We start from the raw sequence: 27,799 nt of genomic DNA on the forward strand, positions 1-27,799 counted from the left end.
AAAGCCCCACACCAAAAATCAGAGATATTGGACATATATTAAATATATAACTAATATATATCCAATGCAAATATTTATGCATTAATTCCAAATGCCCAAAGTAAATAATTATGAGCTCCTAAAAATATTGGCTTGATTTTTTTCTCTGTCCAATATTTTCGTAGAGCAACATGAACATTTTCTTGGAACTTTTTGGAGCAATTTTTATCTGGGTCATTTCCAGAAATGATTCTGAGGGTTTCACAAATCCCCATTTCAAATTTAAATGGTATTGAAACATGATGCACACATGACTAGCTAGCTTTGAGCATACCAGAACTAGGGATGTGACACTTCTAATGGCACTAAATCCCTCAGAGGAATATTGGCCATCTCTGCGTGGCACTTCTTCAACTGGGAAACGTGGAACACATCATGAACTCCTGACAATCCTTCTAGCAATTCCAACTTGTAAGCAACTTCTCCCATACGCTCCTAAACTTTGTATGGTCCCACAAAATGTGGTGCTAACTTTCCCTTAACTCCAAAATGCTTAACTCCTCGAAGTGGGGACACTCAAAGATACACTATGTCTCCGACTTCGTAAACTGTCTCCTTGCGTTTAGAGTCCGCATAGCTCTTCTACCTGGACTGGGCTACCTTGAGTCTATCGTGAATCAACTTAACCTTCTCTTCAGACTCCTTAATCAAATCTGGTCCAAACAACTGGCGGTCTCGAACTTCATCCCATAACAACGGTGTCATGCACCTCCTTCCGTACAAAGCTTCAAAAGGGGCCATCTTCAAACTGGCTTGATAATTGTTATTGTAAGAGAACTCTGCATATGGCAAATTGTTGTCCCAACTAGATCCATAATCTAGCGCACAGGCTCTCAACATGTCCTCCAGAATCTGATTGACTCTCTCGGTCTGTCCATCTGTCTGTGGATGAAAGGCTGTACTAAACTCTAGCCTGGTACCCAAAGTCCCATGCAACTGATTCCAAAACTTTGAGGTAAACTGGGTTCCTCTATCTAATACAATGGTCCTCGGAACTCCATGCAGACATACGATCCTAGTCATGTATATCTTTGCCAACTTAGCACTGGTGTAAGTGGTCTTCACTGGGATGAAATGAGCTACCTTTGTCAAACGATCGACTACAACCCATATCGAGTCATAGCCTGAACGAGTCCTGGGCAATCCCGTAATAAAATCCATGCCTAGCTTATCCCACTTCCATTCGGGTATCGGCAATGGTTGTAACAAACCTGCTGGCTTCTGATGATCTGCCTTTACTCTCTAACATACATCACATACTGCTACATACTCAGCAATATCTTTCTTCATTCCGGTCCACCAGAAACTATCCTTAAAATCTAGATACATCTTGGTATTTCCTGGGTGAATGGAATACGGCAAATCATGGGCCTCCTGCAGAATCAACTTCCTGATCTCGGGGTCATTAGGCACATATACGCGGTCCTCAAACCATAAGGTATCGTGCTCATCCTCACGAAATCCTTTATCCTTTGCTTTGCTCATCTTTTCCTTTATCTCGGCAATCTCTTTGTCCGTCTTTTGAGCTTCCCTGATCTTATCCATCAAGGTAGACTGAATTTCCATCGCTGCTACATAACCTCTCGGAACTATTTCCAAACATAGCTCGCGAAGATCTTCTGCTAACTCCTTGGGTAATCCTCCGGTCATGAGTGTATTGACATGACTCTTGCGACTCAACGCATCGGCTACTACGTTAGCCTTTCCCGGATGATAGTGTAACTTCATATCATAATCCTTGATGATCTCCAACCATCTCCTCTGCCTGAGATTCAACTCCTTCTGCGTGAAGATATACTTCAAACTCTTGTGATCCGTGTATACCTCACAATGGTTTTCGATGACAAAATGTCTCCATGTCTTCAACGCATGCACTACGGCTACTAGCTCCAAATCGTGTGTAACATAATTTAGCTCATGGGGTTTAAGCTGTCATGAGGCATATGAAACAACTATTCGCTCCTGCATCATCACTGCTCCAAGTCCTCGACGAGAAGCGTCGCAGTACACTTGATAATCCTTGCGTTGATCTAGAAGAATCAACACTGGTGCTGTAACCAAACGTTTCTTCAACTCCTGAAAACTGGCCTCACATTCCTCAGTCCATTTGAACTTGGTGTCCTTCTTCAACAACTCCGTCATGGGTTTTCCAATCTTTGAGAAATTCTCAATGAACCTCCTGTAGTATCCTGCGAGTCCAAGAAAACTCCGGATCTCTCCAACTGACGTGGGTGCTTCCCATTTAGTCACAGTGACAACCTTGGTGGGGTCTACTGTTATTCCTTCTCTGGATATAACATGTCCAGGGAATCCAACTTCCTTCAACCAAAACTTACACTTGCTGAACTTGGCATATAACTGATGTTCTCTGAGCTTCCCAAGTACCAAATGCAAATGCTCCTTATTCTCCTCTTCATTATTCGAGTAGACCAGAATATCATCAATGAACACCATGATGAACTTATCCAAAAACTCAATAAACACCTTGTTCATCATGTGCATGAAATATGTAGGCGCGTTAGTCAGACCAAATGACATAATGATATACTCATATAGCCCGTACCTTGTGGTAAAAGTTGTCTTAGGTGTATCCTGCACTCGAATCTTCAGCTGGTGGTATCCTGATCACATATCAATCTTGGAAAATACTTTAGCTCCTTGCAACTGGTCAAACAAATCATTGATCATCGGTAGTGGGTACTTGTTCTTGATCGTCACTTCATTCAATCCACGATAATCAACCACCATCCTCAATGATCCATCCTTCTTCTCCACTAGAAGCACTGGTGATCCCCAAGGTGACGAACTTGGGTGAATATAGCTTTATCCAGTAACTCCTTAATCTGCTTCGTAATGTCTTCCAAATCCTTTGCGGGCATCCGATATGGTCTCTTAGATATTGACCCTATGCCTGGAAAAAGCTCAATAAAAAACTCAATGTCTCTATCCGGTGGCATGCCTGGCAACTCCTCTGGAAATACATCAGGGAAATCCTTCACCACTGGTACTTCCTCCTGTACAACTCCTGATAAGGAATTTACTTGAGTCCTCTTCGGCACATGCCGAGATACATACTTAATCCTTCTTCCTTCTAGGGTAGTGAGAAAAATCGACTTATTGGCGTAGTCAATGTTCCCTCCATACTTCGATAACCAATACATGCCTAATAGTGCATCCAGTCCTTGTGATGCCAGTACTATTAGGTCTGAGGGAAACATGTAGTTACCAATCCTTAATGGTAACCGATCAGACCATAGGCTAGCCATATACTCTGCTCTTGGCGAGGTTACTAACATGGGTGACCTAAGGGCTTGGGTTGGCAGGTTATACTTATCCACAAATCCCCTTGATATGTATGAATGCGATGCACCAGTATCAAAAAGAACGATTGTAGTAAATGACTTAACCAAAAACTTACCTATAACTGCATCGGGTTGTGCTTTAACCTCCTCCACGCTAACATGGTTCACTTGTCCCCTGTTGAAAGGATTGGGCTTCTTCCTAGAGCTTCCATTGCCATTTCCATTCTTGGCTTCAGAACACTCCATGGCGTAATGTCCAGTCTTCCCGCACTTGAAACAAGTAATGTGACTTAGATCCTTCTTGGCGGGTGTTGCTGGGTTGGGACGGTTCTAGCCATTGCTTCCTCCATTCCCATTCCCATTCTTGGGGCCACTATGGTTATGCGAACTCCCTCCATTGGAATTATGGCCTCCGTGGTTATGGTGAATGTGTCCTCCCGAGTTCGGGGTAAAATGGAGCCTCTGTTGAGCTCCTGAATTGTACTTCCCTTGTCCATACTTCCTCTTGCGGTTGTCTTTTTGCTACTGCTTCCCTTCAATCATGAGAGCTCTATCTACCAACTACGGGTAGTTGTTGAAGGTTGCCACCATCAACTGCATACTCAGCTCATCATTCAGTCCTTCCAGAAACTTCTCCTGCTTAGCGGCATCTGTAGCAACGTCATCCGGGACATAACATGCTAACTTACTAAAATCATCCACATACTGGCCCACTGTGTATCCTCCTTGGCGCAAATTGTGAAACTCACGCTTCTTCATGGCCATAGCTCCTGCTGAAACATGGGCAGTGCGGAAAGCCTGCTGAAACTGGTCCCATGCGACAGTGTCGATGGGAGAAGTGGCTGTGAAATTCTCCCACCATGATGATGCGGGTCCATCAAGCTGATGCGCAGCAAAATGCACTCTCTCCGCATCTGTGCATCATGCAGTGGTCAGCTCCCCTCCGATCTTGCGGAGCCAATCATTTACAACAATCGGCTCAGTGCTACTAGAGAACACCTGCGGATTCAGCCTTAGAAAACGGGCTAAGTGGTCAACAGGTGGTGGTGGTGGTGGGTTGTTGTTGTTGTTCCCCTGGTTCTGATTCTAGACTAGTAGCTACATCAGGGTATTCTGCTGCTGGATCAACTGAGTGAGCCCCGGCGGGAAAGCAAATCCATTGTCACGTCTCGGAGGCATTTGATGGGTTTAGAAAAGATGAGAAAACGGAATAGAATGAGGTCTAGAGGGAAAACACTACCCATATGCACATGAGATAAACACAAACATATCACTTCAATCAATTCAAACAAGGGCATACAAGTGGTCTAACTATCGTTACAAAAGTGCTCGGACTATACTATATACATGGGGGGATACTACTACTGATATGGTGGTCGACTAGCAGTTTTAATCAGTGGAAAACTCCATGATATCTGCTCCAGCTTCATCAACATAGTCATCATCACTATCGTCAGGGTCTAAGTCGGTGTCATCAATGATGATGTAGTCCTCCGAACGAATGGAATCGTCGTCTTCTCCTCCTGGCGCGGCGTCTCCCATGAATACTCCTAGCTTCCTCGTCAAATCATCATTCTTCTCCACGAGTATCGTCATTTCCTCCTCATATCTATCGCGTGTAGACTTGAGTTCTTCCTCCAGCTCTGTGCTCCTGATCATTGCGTTCTTCAGATCTATCATGCATGCGCACATCTGGTTCTCTTGGCAATGAATGTGCTGGTTTAACTCCTGGATGAAAGCTGCAATGGATCTATCCCTCCTAGTGTTGATCATCTCCCATTGATCATGTCGGCGCCCACAAATCTGGTAGATAGTATCCTTGAGATCGTTGTGGTAAACTTCTCCAAGGCGTCCCATAGTGATGTGGGCTGCCATGCTCTTTCCTAGACTCCAGGTTGGTGCATCAAAGGAAAACTCTATGGGCTTAGTGACTGGCATGAACGTCCTTCCTGGAACTTGAACTCGAATCATCTAGTGCTCCTCTTTTAGTAAAGTGGTGATGTAGGTCCCGGTGAAGCTTGGTATTTCGATGTTCAGGTACATAGTAACTTCCTTCAAGTGTCGTTCAAAAGGAGTGTCTTCATATGGTTGTGTAAACTTGTTCCTTGCACCCACCTTCCTATAGAGTAGAAAGGAGGAGAGAAGTCAGAAAAGAGAAGAGAGGAGTGACCTATGGTTTTAGCTTAGTGGTCGTGTCCTACAGTCAGCGTGTGCTCTGATACCATCTTGTAGCGACCAGACCTCAAACAGTCTAGTCTCTATGCATCAGTGTCATCCCTGGATCGGTAATGCTGACAGCACAATACTTGAGGATTTATAACAGAGTTTCAATCACACACTTATTACATCGAATGTCTCAAAAGAGAACTTATTACAATAATATGGCTTAAGGCTATCTAAAAACTATAACAGTGGAAGGCTTGGAAGATAAAGTGAGTCCATCAACTCCAACGGCATAGCTGAGTGAAAGACAACGACCTATGGCACCTTACCCGTTGTCTGAAAAGTCTACAACATGAAATGTTGCAGCACGAAATGGGTCAGCACAGGGAATATGCTAGCAATTTAACATATAGAGGAATGAATAGAATGAATGCTATCACTACATGCATATATGGCTGGTGGAAAGCTCTATGGTTACAGTTTTGCATAAAGCCAATTTCTCCATACATCAAAGGAAATAAACTTTATTTAACTATCATGGTGGTTGTTAAACATTGAGAAGGTTCCTCCAACTCAATCCCAATTAAGCATCATCATTAAACCCAAAAAATTAATTTTAGAGTGATGAGATCAACATGATAATCCAAGAACCAGATACTCAAGATGTCCATAACCGGGGACACGGCTAACCATGATTAGTTTATACACTCTATAGAGGTTTGTGCACTTTTCCCCACAAGACTCGAACACATCCATGATCAGAGATTCGAGAGATAGTCTTTCCGAAGCATTAACTCTCTACTCTGGGTAGACAGTACCACCTACAACCCACTTCAACTGCTAGTCTACCTCTTCAAGAGCTTCACGCAACTTACTCAACTATGCCAGAGCCCATATTGGCTTGTGGCTGCACACGGAAGTTTCTAGCATGAATAATCTTATGATCCCTTTGAGCCTGGGTGGCGAACCGTAGGATGATCACACGGGTACTCCGGGATATCCTAGGACAACACTGGATTCTCTAGGTGTCCTGACAACCACTGGGTACTCCAGGGTGCCTCAAGCAATCCACCCAGATGTGTATTTAAGTAGCCACCTTAAGTGAACCATTAATTAACAATACTCACATCTGTCATGGATACACTCACCCAAACCACGTCTACAAGCATAGCATAGCAATATAAGCATCATGTAAAGGTAACTCCCAAAGGTTTGATAATAAACAGGGAAATAGGTTCTACCTCATCATCCACTTCCCAGAACCCACAAGTTAATCAGATCCTAACCGTGCAATGTTTGAAGGTTGATATAATGCAATAAAACTAGGTAGTAAAGAGGTATGATCAAAGTGTTACTTGCCTTGCTAATGATCCGCAAAACCTAGAGACTCATAGTAGCACGCTTCGCACTTCGGGTACTCTATCGCAAACAAACAATAGCATACAATAAGCACTCAAGCTAGAAGCATGGGTAAAACTCAAATAAAAGATCTAACCAGAAAGTTCAACTAAAGAACTCCGGTTTGCGAAAAAGAATCAAATCAAACGGAGCAACGAAACTCAAACTGTGAAAGGGAACAAGATCAGTTTACTAATCTGGACTAAAGTCAAATTTTACAGTACCAAAATCTTCTTGAAGTTGATTAAACAGAAAGAGGGCTTCCATACAAAGATCTAGGCGATTGAATCACCTGATTCCGATAAACGAGCAAAAAGGTAAACTAGAAAAAGAAAAACTAACGAACAGGCTAACGAACGGACGTTCGCTGTCTGCGGCTAACGGATGAACATCATTCTTTAAAACGAACGTACGGACGAATGTCCGCTTTTTAACTAAACCGAAAAAAATAAAAACTGATCTAAAGAAGAAAAAATGAATCTAGGGTTTTCAAAGAAAACCGAATGGTTTTCTCGGATAGACTGGCGGCGGCGGCGGCGGTTATACCTCCGGCGAGGTTGGCGGCGGCGGGGGGATCAACGGCGGCTCCTCCGACGGTGGCGGTCGGTCAGCGGGGCGGCAGAACGGGGCGGCGGTGGAAGGCGACGGAAGGTGGCGGTTCCGCGCGGCGGCGGCGACGAGAGGCGGCGGCACCGGCGGACGGGCAGCGGTGGCGCTAGGGTTTGCGGGGCGGAGCGACGGTATAGGTTGAGGTGGCTCGAGGACTCGGCCTTTAAAGAGGCCGGCCGGGCTGGAGGCCTGGGCGGACACGGCCAGGTAAGTCGGTTGACTTTTAAAAAAAATCCTGGCGCAGAAAAACTAATAAAAGAAATACTAACGGACTCCAAAAATCCTGAAATAAATTTTGACGGTCTTCTAGTAATATTGCGGATAAAGTGAACATTTATTTGGGCCTCTAATGCAATTTTCAAAAATGCATTTTTTTCCTAATTCAAATAAAATAGCAATAAAACTCCGAAGAAAATTCTTATTTGATTTTCATATTTTTTCCTCCAATATTTCTTTATTTTGGAGAAGTCATTTTATCCCCTCTCTTTTATTTTCATATAAGAAATATTCGATGAGAAAATAATTAAAACCAAATGATCCTCTTTTCAAAATTTGAGAAAACTCAAATATGAAAATAACGAAATCCCCAACTCTCTGCATGGGTCCTTAAGTTGCTTAGAATTTCTAGGATCAACCAAAAATGCAATAAAATATGATATGTAATGATGATCTAATGTATAACATTCCAAATTGGCAATTTGGGATGTTACAGCATAGTAGTAGGTACGGTGATCACTCAAGCAAGTTGTCTTGCATCGATATGACCGTACATTGCTGCGATGCATCTTGTAAGTCAAGCGGCGTGCTACTACTACATTGTCATCATCACCTGTCCACTTCCCGCAGCACATATTCGCTTCTCCATCCTCGTCCATACATAATCGTCCAATCTTCCATCCCCGCTAGGCGCCTCCCCCTCTTTCGAAACCCAAGCACAATTAATGGTAGAACCGAGCAGTGTTCGCTGAAAGAGTGGTTGGAATTCGCTCCCCATAGAGGTAATCAAGCTCATTGTTTCGCGTGTGGACAATCTCAGCACCATGCCGCTTGCAGCATCCTCGTCGGGGTTGTACCGTTTACTCTAAGCCCTTAGATCGGAGCTTTTTGAGCTAGCTCCTTGCTTGGTGATGACGCCTTATCTTCAGAAACGGTGTGTCATGTAGCATAAAAATTGTAGGGTGGCGAGCATCAACCCCCTTGACTGCGATCCGATCCCCATCAACCTCAACTACATCAACGGTATGTACTAGGTCGAAATGAACACGTCTTGGATGGGACTCGTCGATGGTCGCGGCAGCTGGATGCTCGTGGAGGTCTACATCTAGCGATTGATCCCCCTGCTTTCGATTAACATTGCACTGCTTTGGCACCGCGGCCCAGAATACTCGGAATCTTATAGTAGCCAACATGATACCAAGTTTGATTTACTCAAGGTTGTAATCAGCCAAGTGCCCACAAGATCTGCGAATTATAAAGACTTCAGGCTAATTGCGTTCTTCAACCGTGATTTGGCATATCTGACAGGTCACTATGGTAAGTGGATAAATCTTCCATCGCAGGATCATGCATCCTCCATGGTTCTTTGATGCCACTGAACACAAGGGCTTCATTTATGCTGTGCACTCCTTCTATGGCTGGACATATTGCTGGCCTACTCCAGTCATCGCTACAAATGGCAGTTACAGCAGTTGTTACTTTCCTATGATATCATGATGGCTTGCTTATATTACTATCAACATTTACTGAAAAAATATTCATGCTCAGAACATGTTGTTCTTAAGATTGACTATAGTACGAGCCCTTTTTTATTTGACTCCAACTTGATATGATGTTGTAGGCCACCTGGTGTCCCTACCCTTCCTTATCCCAGAAACTTTCAAAGAAAAGCGGCATGGCAGTTGTAGGTGGTTCCTGGCTCGATCAGACGACGGCGAATGATTGATGATCGTTTGCACGTACGTTTGCACGTACCGGACATGTTGTTTTGCGGAATAAATTCACAGTCACTTGAAGGTCTTTGAGCAGGATCCCAGCTTCTCCGGGCCTTCAGGAATTTTTGACTGGAGGCGATAAGTATCCTTGCTACACGCTCTCTGTTTCTCAGACTGAATTATCCGATTAACCAGGAGATAACTGATGGCAAGGATCATGATGGCAGCACGGTTTCGTTCATCAGGCAAAACTGTGTGTACACAGCATACCATGCGTCTATCCATGCACCATACCCTGATATGTGCCGCCACGCTCTGCAGCCCAAAGTAGGAGACAGGGTCGCAAGTATCAGACTTTGACCTGCTGGCTGGAGTTTTCCCCGCCAGGCACCCATCTGGTCCAAGCCGTCAGCCAATCTCCACAATTAATAAATAGTAATGTTGTCTAACTGAGCAGTTAGTTAGATGCGTACACTTGGTGTAATAGGATCTTTATTTAGTTTGATGCATACACTTGTTCTTTCTTGGTAGCCCTTTTGTAATGATGTCTGATGTTTGGTTTGGAAGAGAGAGCTGCGTCTTTACTCTTCTGGCCTGCTTATTGCTTCTGTTGCACCCCCAGCCCTAGTTGCTGCTGCTGTTTTCAATGTACAATCAATAGTATATTTCATCTGTTGGTTGAATAAATGTGTTATTAGAATGACAAACACAATGTTTTGGAAGCCGTTGCACGGTCCAATCCTTTAGTGACCTGTACCGTACGTAGCGCATACTATTTTTGGTATGGAACACATTTTCCACTTGTCGATAACATAAAGCCCACCGATGAAGGCCCAATAGAGGAGCCCATAATTAACTGGAAGGGGGGGTCTCACATGAATCCAGCCTAGGTACATGCTCGTGGTCCCCTAAACTTAAATAAGTAAATAAATGAATAAAGCTAAATGCTCATGCACCAGTTCTTTAAATTCACGATTTGAAAAGTCAAATTTTAACAGGACGATATTATTACCTATGAGAGTGTCATTACATTCAGTCGATATTATTCTCAGGCAAAGATAACGACCAGTCTTTTCTCTCCCACCATTTTCTTCTTGCAACCAGCGGACCCATGCAAATCATAGTCAATGTCGTAAATAGTTCATGGCCATTATTATTTTTCGATAAGAATGCCCAACCCAGCCCAACACATTGGCGACACCACTTTATCCTCCGCCTTGGTGCACTCGCCGCGGCACCACCGTCCGGCCCTGTCAACATAGTGAATCGGGAGAGGATTGTAGTTGTGAGTATGACAGTATGGACCCACCAGGTCCACTCCCGAACACAAGCAAGTGCATCTTTTACTACTCAGATGCACCCCTCGTTTTGTTACTATAATCCACCCTGTTGATATCTGGAACCCACATCATTGTCAACATATAGTCAATTAACGACAGAATTGCACAACTATGTTTTTAAGAATTTGTTCGGAGGAGCAGGCTATAAACTGGTTGTGCGGTCTCTGTGGCCCGTCTAACAACATGACCAGCCCAGCAGTTTTTTCTTTGGGAAAATAGGTAGCCCACTATTTCTTCTTGAAGAATACCCAAGCTAGGCCTATTTGTTTTCTCTGACTTACTGGGCTGCAAATCTTTCAAGACAAGGAGGGATGCATTCCGGTCTGGCCAAAGAGTATGGGCAGTATATCTTAAAAGTAACATGAAAGGGGTTGCAAATTCCAAAAAAATATAGCAAATGGGCAATTATTTTCATATTTTGTTTTTGTTCTTCACTGATATTTTATATTTCATTGGATTTTAACATGACATAGTACTACTTTATTTTTAAATTTGTTTTAGTATGGCTACTAATGTTTGGATTAAGAATATTTTGTTCCCCAGCAAAAATATGCAAAAAATTTAATTTTGCACATTTTTAGTTCAAATTTTTAACCCTGGCACTGACTAGAAAATGGGCAGCAATTCTAAAAATGGTAATGGGCTACAATAAATTCCATATGAATTAGCAAATGGGCAGTAAATTATAAAAATAATAGCAAATGGGTTGTACACACCACAAATTTCGAGGCTGACTTGTTTATGCAAGGCTTTGTCGGTCAACACACGATTCTAGCAGAAGTGACTATTAGATGTCCATCCAACGGCCAACGTACTTCTTCAATCTCTGATCTTCCTCCTCTAGACGCCTAAACCAGCGTCGGTGGGACTGCGTGCTCCCTCCTCTTGTGCCCCACTGTGATGCCGTAGAGGCTTCACCAGTCCATCCTACTCCCTCCGCTGGCCTGGCCATCCCTCTACCCACCTACACCTCCTATTATTCTCCGGCGACGGCAGCCTCACGCCGTAGCCGAACCAGTCAACCGTCATACTCTCCTCAGCATGGGCATCCACTTTTGTGTCTTTGCCGGCTCCGGGTCGTTCCATTCCTAGGCCTCACCGTTGTCCACCGCATTGGTGCTCTAGGCGCAGCGTGCTCAACATTCAACAAACGACAACCATCGGAATAGGGATGTATGTGGAGAGGCTGACAGTAGGGACCCCCATGGTCCATGGCTGCACCAAGCAACTCCCTCCTTATTACACAAAAAAATGATTCCTCCCACTGACATCTAGGGCGCACCGGTTCGGAGTGTGGGCCTACTAAGTTGATGCGTACGCGGGGCTTTGTCAACTTAGCCAACAAACGATTCTAGCAGCAGTGGTCGTTGGATTTTAATAGAACGGTCCTGTTGCTTCTTCAATCGCTGCTCTTCTTGCACCAGCCGCCCAAACCAGCTCCGGCGAGACTGCCTGCTCCTGCCTTCAGTGGCCGGCTGTGTTGCCGCGCAGGCCTCACCGCCCCACCCTACTCTCACCACTGGCCAGGCCATCCCTCTATTGTCTACTCACCCATAACATGTGTTATTCTGCGGCGACGACAGCCTCACACCGTAGCCGAACCAGTCAACCCTCGTACTCCTCTCCGCATGGGCATCCACTGTCGCGTCTTCCTCGGCTCCGTGTTGTCCCCTTCCAGGCCTCGCCGTCGTCCACCACCTTGGTGCTCTTGGCGCGGCGTGGTCAACGTGTTCAAGGAACAACTTCTATCGGAAGAGGACTGTACGTGGAGAGGCTGATAGCTGGGTCCACGACCGCAGCAAGGAAGTGCAACCTTATTACGAGTAAAATAATTATTCCTCCACCTGACAGCGGGAACCCATCGGAAGGGACTTTGTATTTTGCAAAAAAAAACGTTTCCCCCTGACAGCTGGGACCTACCAGCTACATCTTTGCACGCAAGGAAGTGCGTCCATATTACAGGCAAAAAAATGATTCCCCCTAACCGCTGGGACCCACCATCAATAACTTCACACACAAGGAAGTGCCTCCTTATTCTCCCTGGCAGTTGGGACCCACCTGGTCGAAGCATACGTAGCATTGTCGTTCTGGTCGCGAATGTGTATGTACATACTGGTCGATCGGTCTCTCTGCAATGATGAACCATGGCCGAGCAAGCAACAGCACGTGTAGTAGTAGAGCCCCTGACGTAGCAGTTCAGGCAGTCCAATCAAAACCGTGTGCACGTACATACAACCAGATACCAAAAAATACGGCCACATACATACATACGGGCGGCGTCTCGAGCACCTACTCGCGCATTTGTACGACCAGGGCTCATGTCCATGATGAGGCAACAGACGGCAGCAACGGCGTCCTGTTCATCAGAAGCTAACCGGCTGGGTCGGAATGGAGAAACTGCGTCATGTTCATGGGGAGGCAATGGAATACATCGTGTTCATCGGGAGGCAACAGAATACATCGTGTTCATCGGTAGCCAATTGGCTTGGACGGAACAGCCAAAACATGGCCTGGCGTACTACGGAACGGAGGAAACGGGCATTTTGTTCGACCGCGTACGGTCGAAACAGGGTCCTGTTCATAGGGAAGGGTCTGGCATACCGCAAAACAATGGAAACGGACTTCTGTTCATGCTCCTATGATCGAGATTGGGTCCTGTTGATCGGGAAGGGTCTGGCGTGCCGCATATCGGAGGAAACAGACTTCTCTTTGACCTCCTACGGTCGAAATGGGGGTCCTGTTCATCGGGAGAGGTGTGGCGTACCATAAAATGGGACGCCACGGGCTACTGTTCATCCAACGTGAACTTCCTCCAGCCTCCACCTGCTACTGTTCATCCACCGTCGACTTCCTCCAGCCTCCACCAGCTACTGTTCATCCACGGGGTCCTGTTCATCCAGCCTCCACCAGCTACTATTCATCTAGCCCTCCACGGGGTCCTGTTCATCCAGCCTCCATAGGGTACTGTTCAACCAGCCCTCCATGGGGTCTTGTTCAACCAACCCTCCACGTACGGGGTCCCTCCACCGGCTACAGTTCATCCACCCCACCTCCTGGATCGGGGTCCTGTTCATCCAGTGGCAACGACCTCTACTACCACGGGATCCTGTTCATCCAACCCCCACCGAGAGTTGTTCATCAAGAGGCAGCTTCGATTGGCTTCAGTTAGCAGCAATAGCGAAGGAATCACTCGGCTTCAGTTAACAGCAAGGGATTGATCAGGGTTTAGTAACGTAGCTACTGCAATCGCTCGCGTTCAGTTAGAGCCCAACACCTCGCTCGGGTTCAGTTAGAGCGCAATGCCTCGCACACACGCGCGTACATGTATGAGAGAAACACGCAATCCTTCGTGCATCACTCGGCCCCGACCACCCACCGTAACTGGCAACTCCCCGAAATTTTCCTCGCCCTCGCCTCTACCACGATTTTTTCCATCTGGACGGCCCAAAGAATGTCATGCACGTGCGTCTCCGGCCCGCCCAGGACAAAAAGCCCATTTTCGGTCATAATTTTTTGTCATAGAAGTAGGAGCCCACCACATCTATGATGATACTGGGTTTTGTCACAATTATCGTCATAGAAGTGGCATAAGCATGATAGAAAAAATCTGTTCGGCCCAAAATGTCACGGATGTGTCTTTTTTTTGTAGTGCATGTTGTTGGACAACAGCGAACCTACAAACTATGAAGAAGCTATGATGAGCCCAGATTCCGGAAAATGGCTTGAGGCCATGAAATCTGAGATAGGATCCATGTATGAGAACAAAGTGTGGACTTTGGTGGATTTTCCTGATGATCGGTAAGCCATAAAAATAAATGGATCTTTAAGAGGACGATAGACGCTGATGGTAATATCAATGTCTATAAAGCTTGACTTGTCGTAAAATTTTTTTGACAAGTTCAAGGGGTTGACTACGATGAGACTTTCTCACCCGTAGCGATGCTTAAGTCCATCCGAATCATGTTAGCAATTGCCGCATTTTATGAAATTTGGCAAATGGATGTCAAAACTGCATTCCTTAATGGATATCTTAAGGAAGAGTTGTATATGATGCAACCAGAAGGTTTTGTCGATCGTAAAGGTGCTAACAAGGTGTGCAAGCTTCAGCGATCCATCTATGGAATGGTGCAAGCATCTCAGAGTTGGAATATACGCTTTGATGAGGTGATCAAAGCATATGGTTTTATACAGACTTATGGTGAAGCCTGTATTTACAAGAAAGTGAGTGGGATCTCTATAGCATTTCTGATATTTTATGTGGATGACATATTGTTGATTGGAAATGATACAGAATTTCTGGATAACACAAAAGGATACTTGAATAAGAATATTTCAATGAAAGACTTCAGTGAAGCTGCTTATGTATTGGGCATCAATATCTATAGTGATAGATCAAGACGCTTAATAGGACTTTCACAAAGCACATACCTTGATAAAGTTTTGAAGAGTTTCAAAGTGGATCAATCAAAGAAAGGGTTTTTGCCTGTGTTACAAGGTGTAAAGTTGAGTAAGACTCAAAGCCCGATCACGACAGAAGATATAGAGACAATGAAAGGCATTCCCTATGCCTCAGCCATAGGTTCTATAAAGTATGACATGTTGTATACCAGACCAATTGTGTGCCTTGCCATGAGTTTGGCAAGGGGTACAATGGCGATCTAGAGTAGATCACTAGACAACGGTCAAAATTATCCTTAGTTACCTAAGAAGGACTAAGGAGATATTTCTCGGTTATGGAGGTGATAAAGAGCTTGTTGTAAAGGGTTACGTCGATGTAAGCTTTAACACCGCTTCGGGTGACTCTGAGTCTCGATCTAGATACATATTGAAAGTGGGAGCAATTAGCTAGAGTATCTCCATACAGAGCATTGTAGACATAGAAATTTGCAAAATACATATGGATCTGAATATGGCAGACTCATTGACTAAACTTCTCTCACAAGCAAACCATGATCACACCTTAGTACTCTTTGGGTGTTAATCACATGACGATGTGAACTAGACTGTTGACTCCAGTAAACTCTTTGGGTGTTGATCACATGGCAATGTGAACTATTGGTGTTAATCACATGTCGATGTGAACTAGATTATTGACTCTAGTGCAAGTGGGAGACTGAAGGAAATATGCCCTAGAGGCAATAATAAAGTTTTTATTTTATATTTCCTTATTTGTGATAAAGGTTTATTATTCATGCTAGAATTGTATTGATCGGAAACTTAAATACATGTGTGAATACACAAACAAATACCATGTCCCTATAAGCCTCAACTGGACTAGCTCGTTGATCAAAGATGGTTAAGGTTTCCTAACCATGGACATGTGTTGTCATTTCATAACGGGATCACATCACTAGGAGAATTATGTGATGGACAAGACCCATCTGTTAGCTAGCATAATGATCATTCAGTTTTATTCCTATTGCTTTCTTCATGTCAAATACATATTCCTTCAACTATGAGATTATGCAACTCCCAGATACCAGAGGAATACCTTGTGTGCTATCAAACGTCACAAAATAACTGGGTGATCATAAAGATGCCCTACAGGTATCTCCGAAGGTGTTTGTTGAGTAGGCATAGATCGAGATTAGGATTTGTCACTCCGAGTATCGGAGAGGTATCTCTAGACCCTCTCGGTAATACCCATTATAAGCTTGCAAGAAAATGACTAAGGAGTTGCTCACGAGGTGATTTATTATAGAACGAGTAAAGAGACTTGCCGGTAATGAGATTGAACTAGGTATGAAGATACCGGCAGCCGAATCTCGGGCAAGTAACATACCGATGGACTAAGGGAATTACGTATGTTGTCATGATGGTTCGATCGATAAAGATCTTCATAGAATATGTAGGAGCCAATATGGGCATCCAGGTTCCTCTATTGGTTATTGACCAGAGAGGTGTCTCGGTCATGTCTACATAGTTCTCGAACCCGTAGGATCCGCACGCTTAACGTTCGTTGACGATATAGTATTATATGAGTTATGTGATTTGGTGACCAAATGTTGTTCAGAGTCCCGGATGAGATCATGGACATGATGAGGAGTCTGAAATGGTCGAGAGGTAAATATTGATATATAGGACGATGGTATTCGGACACCAGAAGTGTTTCGGGGGTACCGGGTACTTATCGGGTCACCGGAAAGGAGTTTCGGGCACCCTCGGCAAATATATGGGCCTTATGGGCCAAGTGAGGGAACACACCAGCCCACAAGGGGTTGGTGTGCCTCCTATAGGGCTGGCCATATGGGGAGGGAAAGGAAAGGAGGGGAGGAAAGGAAAGTGTGGAGTTGGACTCCTACTTCCTTCCCTCTCCCCCCTCCTTCCTTTCCCCCTTGTCCAAACATGGCAGGGGGCGCAGCCAGGGCAGGAACCCTAGGGGCGGCCAGCCACCTATGTGGTGCGCCAAGCTGCCTCCGCTCCCCCTCCCACCTATATATATGTGGGAGGGGGGCGTCTAGCACACTCCATATCAATTGTTAGTTGTGTGCGGCGCTCTCCTCCATCGTTTACACCCCCGGTCATATTTTCATAGTGCTTAGGCGGAGCCCTGCGAAGATCACATCACCATCACCGTCATCACGCTGTCGTGCTTTTGAGACTCATCTACTACCTCGCCGTCTTGCTGGATCAAGAAGGCCGAGGACTTCACCAAGTTGAACATGTGCAGAACATAAAGGTGTCGTGCGTTCGGTACTAGATCGGTTGGAGCACGAAGGAAGTTCAACTACATAAACTGCATTGTAAAACGCTTCCACTTACGGTCTACGAGGGTATGTAGACACACTCTCCCCCTCTTGTTGCTATTCATCTCCTTGATAGATCTTACGTGCGCGTAGAAAAAAATTTCCATGAAACGTTTCCCAACATACTTCATATGAGCTCCTCACTGATAAAAAGCCCAATGTAAGTTATTCAAAGTCTTCGGTGCTTAACGTTGGATTAGAGATCCTCATCACAATTCCAAATTTTCACCGAAACCACATGAGGGTTTTATGCTTGGTTATGGAAAGTAGTCGCACTCCTACAGAGTCTTCAACACCTATCACAACAAGGTTGTTGAAACTGTAGATGTGTGGTTCAATGAAACTAACGGCTCGCAAAGAGAGCACCTGCCTCCTATGCTAGATGAAATGCCTCATGAGGAATCTATCAAGCTAATGGGCACTGGTGAAATAGTGCCCAGTGAAGAAATAGATGAACAAGAAGTGATCATTTCTCGTCCTGAAGAAAATGACTCTGAAGAAAATGCTCAACCTCAACAAGGCCCTCGTCCAGCTTATCCAAGAGTGCCTATGAAATGCAAATTGAGAAGATCATCCACAACATCAATGCGTCTAGTCCCCTCACTCTCTCAAGAGCTTCACATCTAGCTAACTTTTGTGGGTATTTTACATTCCACCACAGTTGATGAAGCATTTCTGGAGCCTAAGTGGATTCAAGCCATGAAAGAATAATTGCTAAAATTCGAGCTCAACAATGTGTGGGAGCTTGTGAATCGACATGATCCACGCAAGCACAATATCATCAGCACTAGGTGGATCTACCAGAACAAGCAAGACGAAAATGGCCAAGTGGTAAGAAATAAGGCTTGTCTTATACCACAAGGCTGCACACAAGTTGAGGGTATAGATTTTGGTGAAACTTCTGCACCTGTTGCTAGTCTTGAAGCTATTCGTATATTTCTTGCATATGCAAACAATCACAATATTCTCTTATATCAAAGGGATGTAAAAAGTGCATTCCTCAATGGTAAGCTTGAAAAAGAAGTATATGTTGCTCAACCACCAGGTTACTGAACAAGGCTCTCTATGGCCTCAAGCAAGCCCCACGGGCTTGGTATGATACTCTAAAGGAATCCTGAATAAATAGGGTTCCGACCCGGTTCACTTGACCCTACTCTTTTCACTAAATCTTATGATGGTGAACTGTTCATATGTCAAATATATGTTGTTGATATTATCTTTGGTTGCACTAACAAGCATTTCAGTGACGAATTTGCATACATGATGTGTGAAGAATATCATATGTTTGTGATGGGAGAATTCAAATTCTTCCTTGGTCTTCAAATTCATCAACAACCTAATGGCATCTTCATTTATCAAGAGAAATACCTCAAAGATTGGCTGAAGAAATTTGGCATGCAAGACTGCAAAGGCCTCGAAATTCCAATGCCTACTAATGGTCAACTCGACACTGACGAAAATGGTAAAGATTTCGATCAGAAGGTCTATCGCTCCATCATTGGTTTGCTTCTTTACCTATGTGCATCTAGGCCAGATATTATTCTTGGTATTTGCATGTGTGCCTAATTTCAAGCGGCACCGAAGGAATCACACCACCAGGCTATGAAACTAATTCTTTGATATTTAGCTCACACACCAACGCTTGGATTATGGTATCACAAGGGCTCATCTTTTAATCTAGTTGGATTTTCTGATTTTGATTGCGCTGGAGATCGTGTGGATCGCAAGTCTACATCAGGCACATGTAATTTCCTCGGACGATCTCTTGTTTGTTGGTCCTAAAAGAAGCAGACTAGCATGGCTCTATCCACAGCTGAGGCTAAATGCATTGCCGCTGGTGCCTGCTGCTCACAGTTGCTATGGATGAAGCAAACCCTCAAGGACTATGGCATCAACGTGAAGAAAGTCTCTCTCTTCTGTGACAATGAGAGTGTTATCAAGAATGCCCACAAGCCCGTGCAACATTCCAAGACGAAGCATATTCAGATTCGTCACCATTTTCTTCTTGATCATGTGCTGGAGGGAGACATCATCATCGACCACGTGAAGACTAAAGATCAGCTTGATGATATCTTCACTAAGCCCTCGGATGAAAAGAGGTTCTGCAAGTTGCGGTGTGAGCTAAACATCCAAGAATCTTTGAATGTCCTCTGAAGTGGACACACATCCTAACGCTTATGCATTCTGGATGACTTTGATGCACAACACACGAAGTAACATTTTTCTTCAATCAATGAAGACTAACCCTCTCTGAAGAAATTAATGAAGAACTTGACTCTCAAAACCCTACGACAATTGTACTCGGTGTCTGAAGTCATCGCATTTCTTATACGGTGGGTAATGACACCACCTCCTTATAACATTCTTCAAATTTGAAATATTTGTCATTTGCAATTTTGTCAAACATTTTCAAATTTCTCTGATGTTATTCTTCACTGCTTTATACACACACACACACACACACACACACACACACACATCTGGGTTATTCTGTTTTGCCTAATAGAATATTATTCTGTTACTATTGTTGAACTGATGAATTCGAACAGTTGAACTGATGAATTGAACTGATGCTTTCATTTCCGTTGAAAATCATCTTCTTTAGTTCAATTTTTTAATTATTTTTGTTAAAACGGGGCATGTAATATATCATTGGAAAGCTCTTGACATCTACATTACAATCATATGATTTGTGTTTGCAAAACATTTATGGTTTTAGAGCAATTTTGAAAAAAAAACATTTAAAAAACAAAAACATGAGTCATATTTTGGAGTAATTTTTCAAACGATTTATCGGAACTGAGCAAATGAGACAGCGTTTGAAAGCTTGTGAAAATTGGCATCTTCTATATATAGAATGTTTTCAAATTTTTTATGATATAAAAGTAATTCGAAAAACGGTGAAATTCTGGGCAAAACGTATTGTTGCAATTTTTTGCAAACGGTTTGTCAGATTGATGCAAATGATATGGCGTTGAAAAGTTATGGAAAATACGCAATATAGGTACTAGAACTCACTGATACTATTTACTCTTCATTTTCGAAAAAACTAACGCCCACACGTGTGGCATCTTGCACATCGCACACACGCCTCCTTTACCACTCATTTTGCCACATGAGAACAGATGACATCAGCAGGAATCTTTTTGGTTTTCGGCTTAAAAATATTTTATCTCCTAACTAAAAATCAAAATAAAAAACGTTTTCACCTATAAATCCATATCGATGAGATCTTCAAAACTAGACCCCATGTTGATATGTTTCGACGAATTTTTTTTGCCGATAAGTTGTCATAATGTTTACACTGTAGTTGCCATAGTGCTTAAACTAAAGTTGCCATGTGGCAATATCAGTTTCTAGAGCATGGCAATTTTAGTATTTTGATGATGGCAACTCCAGTACTTTGACCATGAAAATTATTTTTTGTATGAACCATGACAATTATAAGTGCATGTATCATGGCAATTTTAGTTTATGGTTCATGGCAAGTCTAGTTTCTTAATTCCCCGTTTTATAAATGTCAAAATTTACTTTTAAATATAGAATAAAATAGCTGAAACATATCATGGCAACTTCAGTGTAAACACCATGGTAATTCATGTGCAATAGACATGGCAACTTTTAATCCAAAAAATCCGTCAAAATATATTAATATGAGATCTAGTTTCGAAGATCTCGTCGCGAGGGATTTAATGGTGAAAACGGATCTTCAATCGGATTTTTCATTTAAGAGATAAAACATTTTAAAAACTGAAAATCCAAAAAGATTCCCACATGCATGCATGCGGTGACGTGGCGCAGTCTGTGTATTATAGGGCATGTGGGCGGGTTTCGCTCCCACCACACGTGTGGGCATTAGCATTGTCCTTCATTTTTAGTAGCATTTTGAGTACATGATGAACATCCGTTTTTTAAAGACATCCACAGTTGAAATGGAGTACATGATGAAAAATGTCAGTTTTCAGAAGCAAAACTTGCACTGAATCGGTTAAACCTTTTTTTTGCTGGAATACTAATTTTTTAATATATAGCCACACTATTTTTATGAACACACACATTGAACCGTTTCTGGGGTTCTTATTGAGCTGATGATAGAAAACATGTTGACTTCAAATTTAGGCTTACAGAACTACCAAATGTTTTGGGTTCTTCTATGAACCTTTTGTTATCTTTTTCTGAAATCCAAACCACAATTACAATTACAATACACACATGCACTACACAACAGTGTGTATTTTGTACTATCCATAACAACGAATTAACCAAAAACAACTAATTTACTAAGGAAACAGTTTTTGAACTTGGTTTGAGCTTCATTTCTTCGGATTTTTGAACTCCTGCAACAGGTATACCTGAACTTGCACACCAGATTTGATTTAGTTGAAAGCAGCTGATTTTTGAACTCCCGCGGCTAACATATTGTTGTTGCTCAACAAAAAGCAGAGCTTGATTTATATCAACAAAGCAAAAGTTGGCTGGAGATTTTGTTCCTTGCATCTAGACAAATATAAATTTATAAGAAGATATATTCTATCAGACATAGAGCTTTTAGTTACCTTGGTGATGAAATAGTAAGCCAGCTGGACTGAAAATCGCGGCAAACGTGAACTGAAAATAACACAAAAGGTGAACACCTTCAATCAATAAACTCTACTGGATCGCTTAGCTCTTTCCTGCTGCCTCCTCCTGCAATTGAAAATTATTTCCATGTTAGAGCTAAGGACCGAGGTGAATTTTTGGTGAAAGCCTGGCACAAATCACTTGACATAGGCAAGCACATACCTCGACCTTGTCCTTCTACACTTTGGGGTGTTTTTGAGAATGGCCATGAGTGGTGGTTGTGAACGGCCTGTGTTGGTGGTTGTGGACGGCCAACATTGTCGTGTGAGTCTGGTGGGCCTCAAAGGCGAGCTATAAAAGGAGGTTGTCGATAGCGAGTTGTGCCGGTGATTAGGAGCTATCAAAGGAGGCAGCCTCCCGAGCTACGCGTCGAACGGCTTGGCATTGTCATGTTGAACGGCCCAGGGTGGTGACAGTGAATGGCCGGGGCGCTTCATCAATGGAGCCTCACCAGTGGGGGGAGGTAGCGTGGTGGAGGGATTGGAGTGAGCTCGATCAGCAGTAGGAGTGGATGAGCGCAGCCCCCATGGGAGGAACTAGAGGAAGTGCTGAACAACAATGGAGGTGAGGAGGTGCTCAGCTGGCAGCGGAGCAAGGAGAGATAGCGGCAGCACGGGGAGGACATGGTGGCGACGGGTGGTTCTGGGCGGCATGATCTGGTGTAGGGCAACGACGATGGCTCGATCCGTGGTTGGAGAGAGGGGCAGTGGCCGGAGCCGAGGGAGAAGGTTGGGGCGACGGCCAGAGCCGAGAGAGAAGGTCGGGGTGCCGGCCGAAGCCGAGGGAGAAGGTGGGGGACGGCCGAAGCCGACAGAGAGGGTGGGGGCGGTGGCTGGAGCTGAGGGAGAAGGTGGGGAGACAGCGGCGCCTAGGGGAGAGGGGAGGCCGCGGTGGCATGCTGGGAAAGAGGGGAGGCCGCGGCTGTGTGCTAGGGGAGAGGGGAGGCCGCGGCGGCATGCTGGGGGGGGGGGGCAGCGGCGGTGCGGTGGGGGAGGGGAGGCCCCAGTGGCGCATTGGTGGAGGGGAGCTTATCAGGTCGGGGATGGGGGTTCTAGATCTTTTTTTCCTTTTTTGTCGTCTCAGTTCGTCGGATCGCTCCTTATAGGGCTGACGAGCAATAGAATAATATTCTACTACCAGTAATAGAATATTCTATTACTAATATGTTTTATCGAACTTTTCATGTCCTCAACAACATCCACATATGGCTAATTTTTCAATTTGATTTCTTCACCTATGTGGATGTGATCGGACCCGCTCCCCTCTATGCTAAGCTCAACCCACTCTGTTCACAAATTCTTCATAAGCGTTCAACTTGACACCGTTCAAAGTCTTCACTATGTCCTTGATAGCTGAAGAAATTGCAAACACATTTTAAAACTCTCAAAGTTTTTTCTGGCGGTTGCCGTTGTAACTTCACCCCACGCTTGAAGTAAGACAGATAAGGATGAAAATGCATGCATGATGCGTGTCACCGAAATGCGAATGGTCAGGGGCTTATCCGTCCAAAAAAATTGGACCCTTCAGTTTTCAATGCGGCCGTAAATAGCCTTGACACTTGTTAGTTCACTTCGTCCCCTTGCTCCCTTCGCTCTCAGTCCTCAAACCCTAGTGCTACTGCTAGATCTCATCTCCGCTGGAGAAGAAGAGCTTCACTGCCTCGGCTTCTTTGTCAACGTACTCACACCGGACGTGGATTTATTCACCTCTGTCGCCGCCATAGACGTCTTTCGTCGCTAAGTTAGGGCACAAAAGATCTTAGCTAACGAATTCCTTCACCTCGTCGTCCAGTTCATCGAGTTCATCACTGGGTAATTAAATGCTTTTTACTGCCCATCTTTGATCTTCACTTAACTCAAAAATATTCACGTGTTGTTTTTATCAGTCTTTCAATTCTTCAGCACTTCCATTCTGGCTAGTCTTGAGTACTTTCATCTAAGTTATGCTTAACCACTAGATTCCTCAACTGTGCAATTGCTTCAATCTGTACAACTTTAGAACCTAGATCAAGAACACTTAGTGAATTGCGTCAAGACAATAAGGGTCAATTCCCTCAACTGGTTTATTTTGAAAATATCTGAGAATGCATGTGACTCTTCCCTATTTCCTTGCAACTATACTCTGTTCACAGGTACAATGTCATCCGATGAATCTCTAGGTTCTCATCAAATTAATTCATTTGCAGCACAGCTTGAGGAAAAACTTCAAACGTCATCTGAGTCATTCAAAAACCTCAGTTGAAGAAAATGTCTGAAGGAAAGAGGCCACAGAAGGGTGGCAAAAGGAAAGAAGTTTGAGATCACTGATGACTTGTATGCAGGATATTGCACGCCTGACGAAAATGTTCATGGCCCAGAAACTAACAAGCAGCGCAAGAGTCGTATGCAAAGGATAAAACACAGATGGGCATATGAGTGGAGAGCTGACAGATATGTCACTCCCAAGTATATGAAGGAATTCAATGTTAAGCCTCCTTGCGAAAGACCACCGCTTGCTGAACGTCAACATGCTGATCCTACAAGTATGAAAAGGGGTGAAGAATTCTCCGAAGAATGGGCTAAGCGTCAAGCAAAATTAGCCAAACAAGCTAAGAAAGTCGTTGATGAATTCAACAGAGCCACAAAGGCTTCAGCTGAAAGGAAGTGGCAGTGGTAGTGCTAGTGCTCCAAAGAAGGCCATGCAAAAGAAGCCTCTACACAAGCCAAAGCCGTCTAATCCAATGCCCTTAGTGGCCTGATGTCTACTACACAACCTTCTTCTTGTAGACGTTGTTGGGCCTCCAAGTGCAGAGGTTTGTAGGACAGTAGCAAATTTCCCTCAAGTGGATGACCTAAGGTTTATCAATCCATGGGAGGCATAGGATGAAGATGGTCTCTCTCAAACAACCCTGCAACCAAATAACAAAGAGTCTCTTGTGTCCCCAACACACCCAATACAATGGTAAAATTGTATAGGTGCACTAGTTTGGCGAAGAGATGGTGATACAAGTGCAATATAGATGGTAGATATAGGTTTTTGTAATCTGAAAATATAAAAACAACAAGGTAACTAATGATAAAAGTGAGCAGAAACGATATTGCAATGCTTCGAAACAAGGCCTAGGGTTCATACTTCACTAGTGCAAGTTCTCTCAACAACGATAACATAATTGGATCATATAACAATCCCTCAACATGCAAGAAAGAGTCACTCCAAAGTCACTAATAGTGGAGAACAAACAAAGAGATTATTGTAGGGTACGAAACCACCTCAAAGTTATTCTTTCTGATCAATCCATCGGGCTATTCCTATAAGTGTCACAAATAGCCCTAGAGTTAGTAGTAAAATAACACCTTAAGACACAAATAAACCAAAACCCTAATGTCACCTAGATACTCCAATGTCACCACAACTATCCATGGGATTGATTATACAATATGCATCACACAATCTCAGATTCATCTATTCAAACAAACACAAAGAACTTTAAAGAGTGCCCCAAAGTTTCTACCGGAGAGTCAAGATGAAACCGTGTGCCAACCCCTATGCATAAGTTCACAAGGTCACTGAACTCGCAAGTTGATCACCAAAACATACATCAAGTGGATCACGTGAATATCCCATTATCACCACAGATAAGCACATGCAAGACATACATCAAGTGTTCTCAAATCCTTAAAGACTCAATTCGACAAGATAACTACAAAGGGAAAACTCAATCCATTACAATAAGATAGAGGGGGAGAAACATCATATGATCCAACTATAATAGCAAAGCTCGTGGTACATCAAGATCGTGATGTGTCAAGAACACGAGAGAGAGAGAGAGAGAGAGAGAGAGAGAGATCAAACACATAGCTATTGGTACATACCCTCAGCCCCGAGGGTGAACTACTCCCTCCTCGTCATGGAGAGCACTGGGATGATGAAGATGGCCACTGGTGATGGATCCCCCCTCCGGCAGGGTGCCGGATCAGGGTCTCGATTGGTTTTTGGTGGCTACAGAGGCTGCGGCAACAGAACTCCCGATCTTGGTTTCTTTTCGGGGGGTTTTATATTTATAGGAATTTTTAGCGTCGATTTCACGTTAGGGGGTCTCCAAGTCAGCCACGAGGTAGGGGCGCGGGGTAGGGTGCGCCTTCCGCCCTCGTGGATGACTCGGGACTCTTCTGGCCCAACTCTTTTGCTTCGGGGGCTTCTTCTGGTCCATAAAAAATCACCCGGAATTTTCAGCTCGTTTGGACCCCGTTTGATATTCCTTTACTATAAAACTCAAAAAAGGAAAAAATAGGATGGCACTGGGCTCTAGGTTAAAAGGTTAGTCCAAAAAATAATATAAAATAGCATATAAATACATATAAAACATCCAAGATGGATAATATAATAGCATGGAACAATCAAAAATTATAGATACGTTGGAGACGTATCAAGCATCCCCAAGCTTAATTCCTGCTCGTCCTCGAGTAGGTAAATGATAAAAACAGAATTTCTGATGTGGAATGCTACCTAACATATTTATCTATGTAATCTTCTCTATTGTGGCAAGAATATTCAGATCCATAAGATTCAAGACAAAAGTTTAGAATTGACATAAAAACAATAAAACTTCAAGCATACTAACAAGGCAATTATGCCTTCTCAAAACAACATGGCCAAAGGAAGCTTATCCCTACAAAATCATATAGTCTGGCTATGCTCCATCTTCGTCAAACAAAATATTCAAATCATGCAGAACCCCAGTTTCAGCCAAGCAATTGTTTCATACTTTAGCATTCTCAAACCTTTTCAACTTTCACGCAATACATGAGCGTGAGCCATGGACATAGCACTATAGGTGGAATAGAATGCTGGTTGTGGAGAAGACAAAAAGAGGGAGATCGTCTCACATCAACTAGGCATATCAAGGTGCTATGGAGATGACCATCAATAGATATCAATGTGAGTGAGTAGGGATTGCCATGCAGCGGATGCACTAGAGCTATAAGTGTATGAAAGCTCAAAAAGAAACTAAGTGGGTGTGCATCCAACTTGCTTGCTCATGAAGACCTAGGGCATTTGAGTAAGCCCGTCATTGGAATATACAAGTCAAGTTCTATAATGAAAGATTCCCACTAGCATATGATAGGGACAAAATAAGAGACTCTCTATCATGAAGATCATGGTGCTACTTTGAAGCACAAGTGTGCTAAAAGGATAGTAGCATTGCCCCTTCTCTCTTTTTCTCTCATCTTTTTTGATTGGCTTCTTTGGCCTCTCTTTTTTATTGGCTTCTTTGGCCTTTTTTATTTCCTCACATGGGACAATGTCGGCGTTCTGGGGATGGGGGTCCCCAGACTTGCCTGCCTGTGGCCTACAGTGTGGCTCAACTAGTGGCCCAGTACGGCCCGTCTTCATCAGCAAACACTCAAGACCCTCACGAGGGGCCAAGCCCCATGGGGCGGACGGCACAAGGCCTCCCCAGGGGCGGCCTCACCAGGTAGGCTCGCGAGGAGGCGGAGAGTTCAAGGCGAGGGGTACCTCGCGAGGTACTCATGACACAAGCCATGACGATCAAGACCAGGCAGGCGCCAGGCGGGCGCCAGCCTGCACAGTGTCCTCGTTTCCTCTTTCGTGCAAAGTGGGAGAGCGCAGGCGCGGAGTACCATATCGGTGGAACGAGACCAAGACCTGCA

Source organism: Triticum aestivum, chromosome 6B (genome assembly GCF_018294505.1).
Source record: "Triticum aestivum cultivar Chinese Spring chromosome 6B, IWGSC CS RefSeq v2.1, whole genome shotgun sequence".
Classification (NCBI taxonomy): domain Eukaryota; kingdom Viridiplantae; phylum Streptophyta; class Magnoliopsida; order Poales; family Poaceae; genus Triticum; species Triticum aestivum.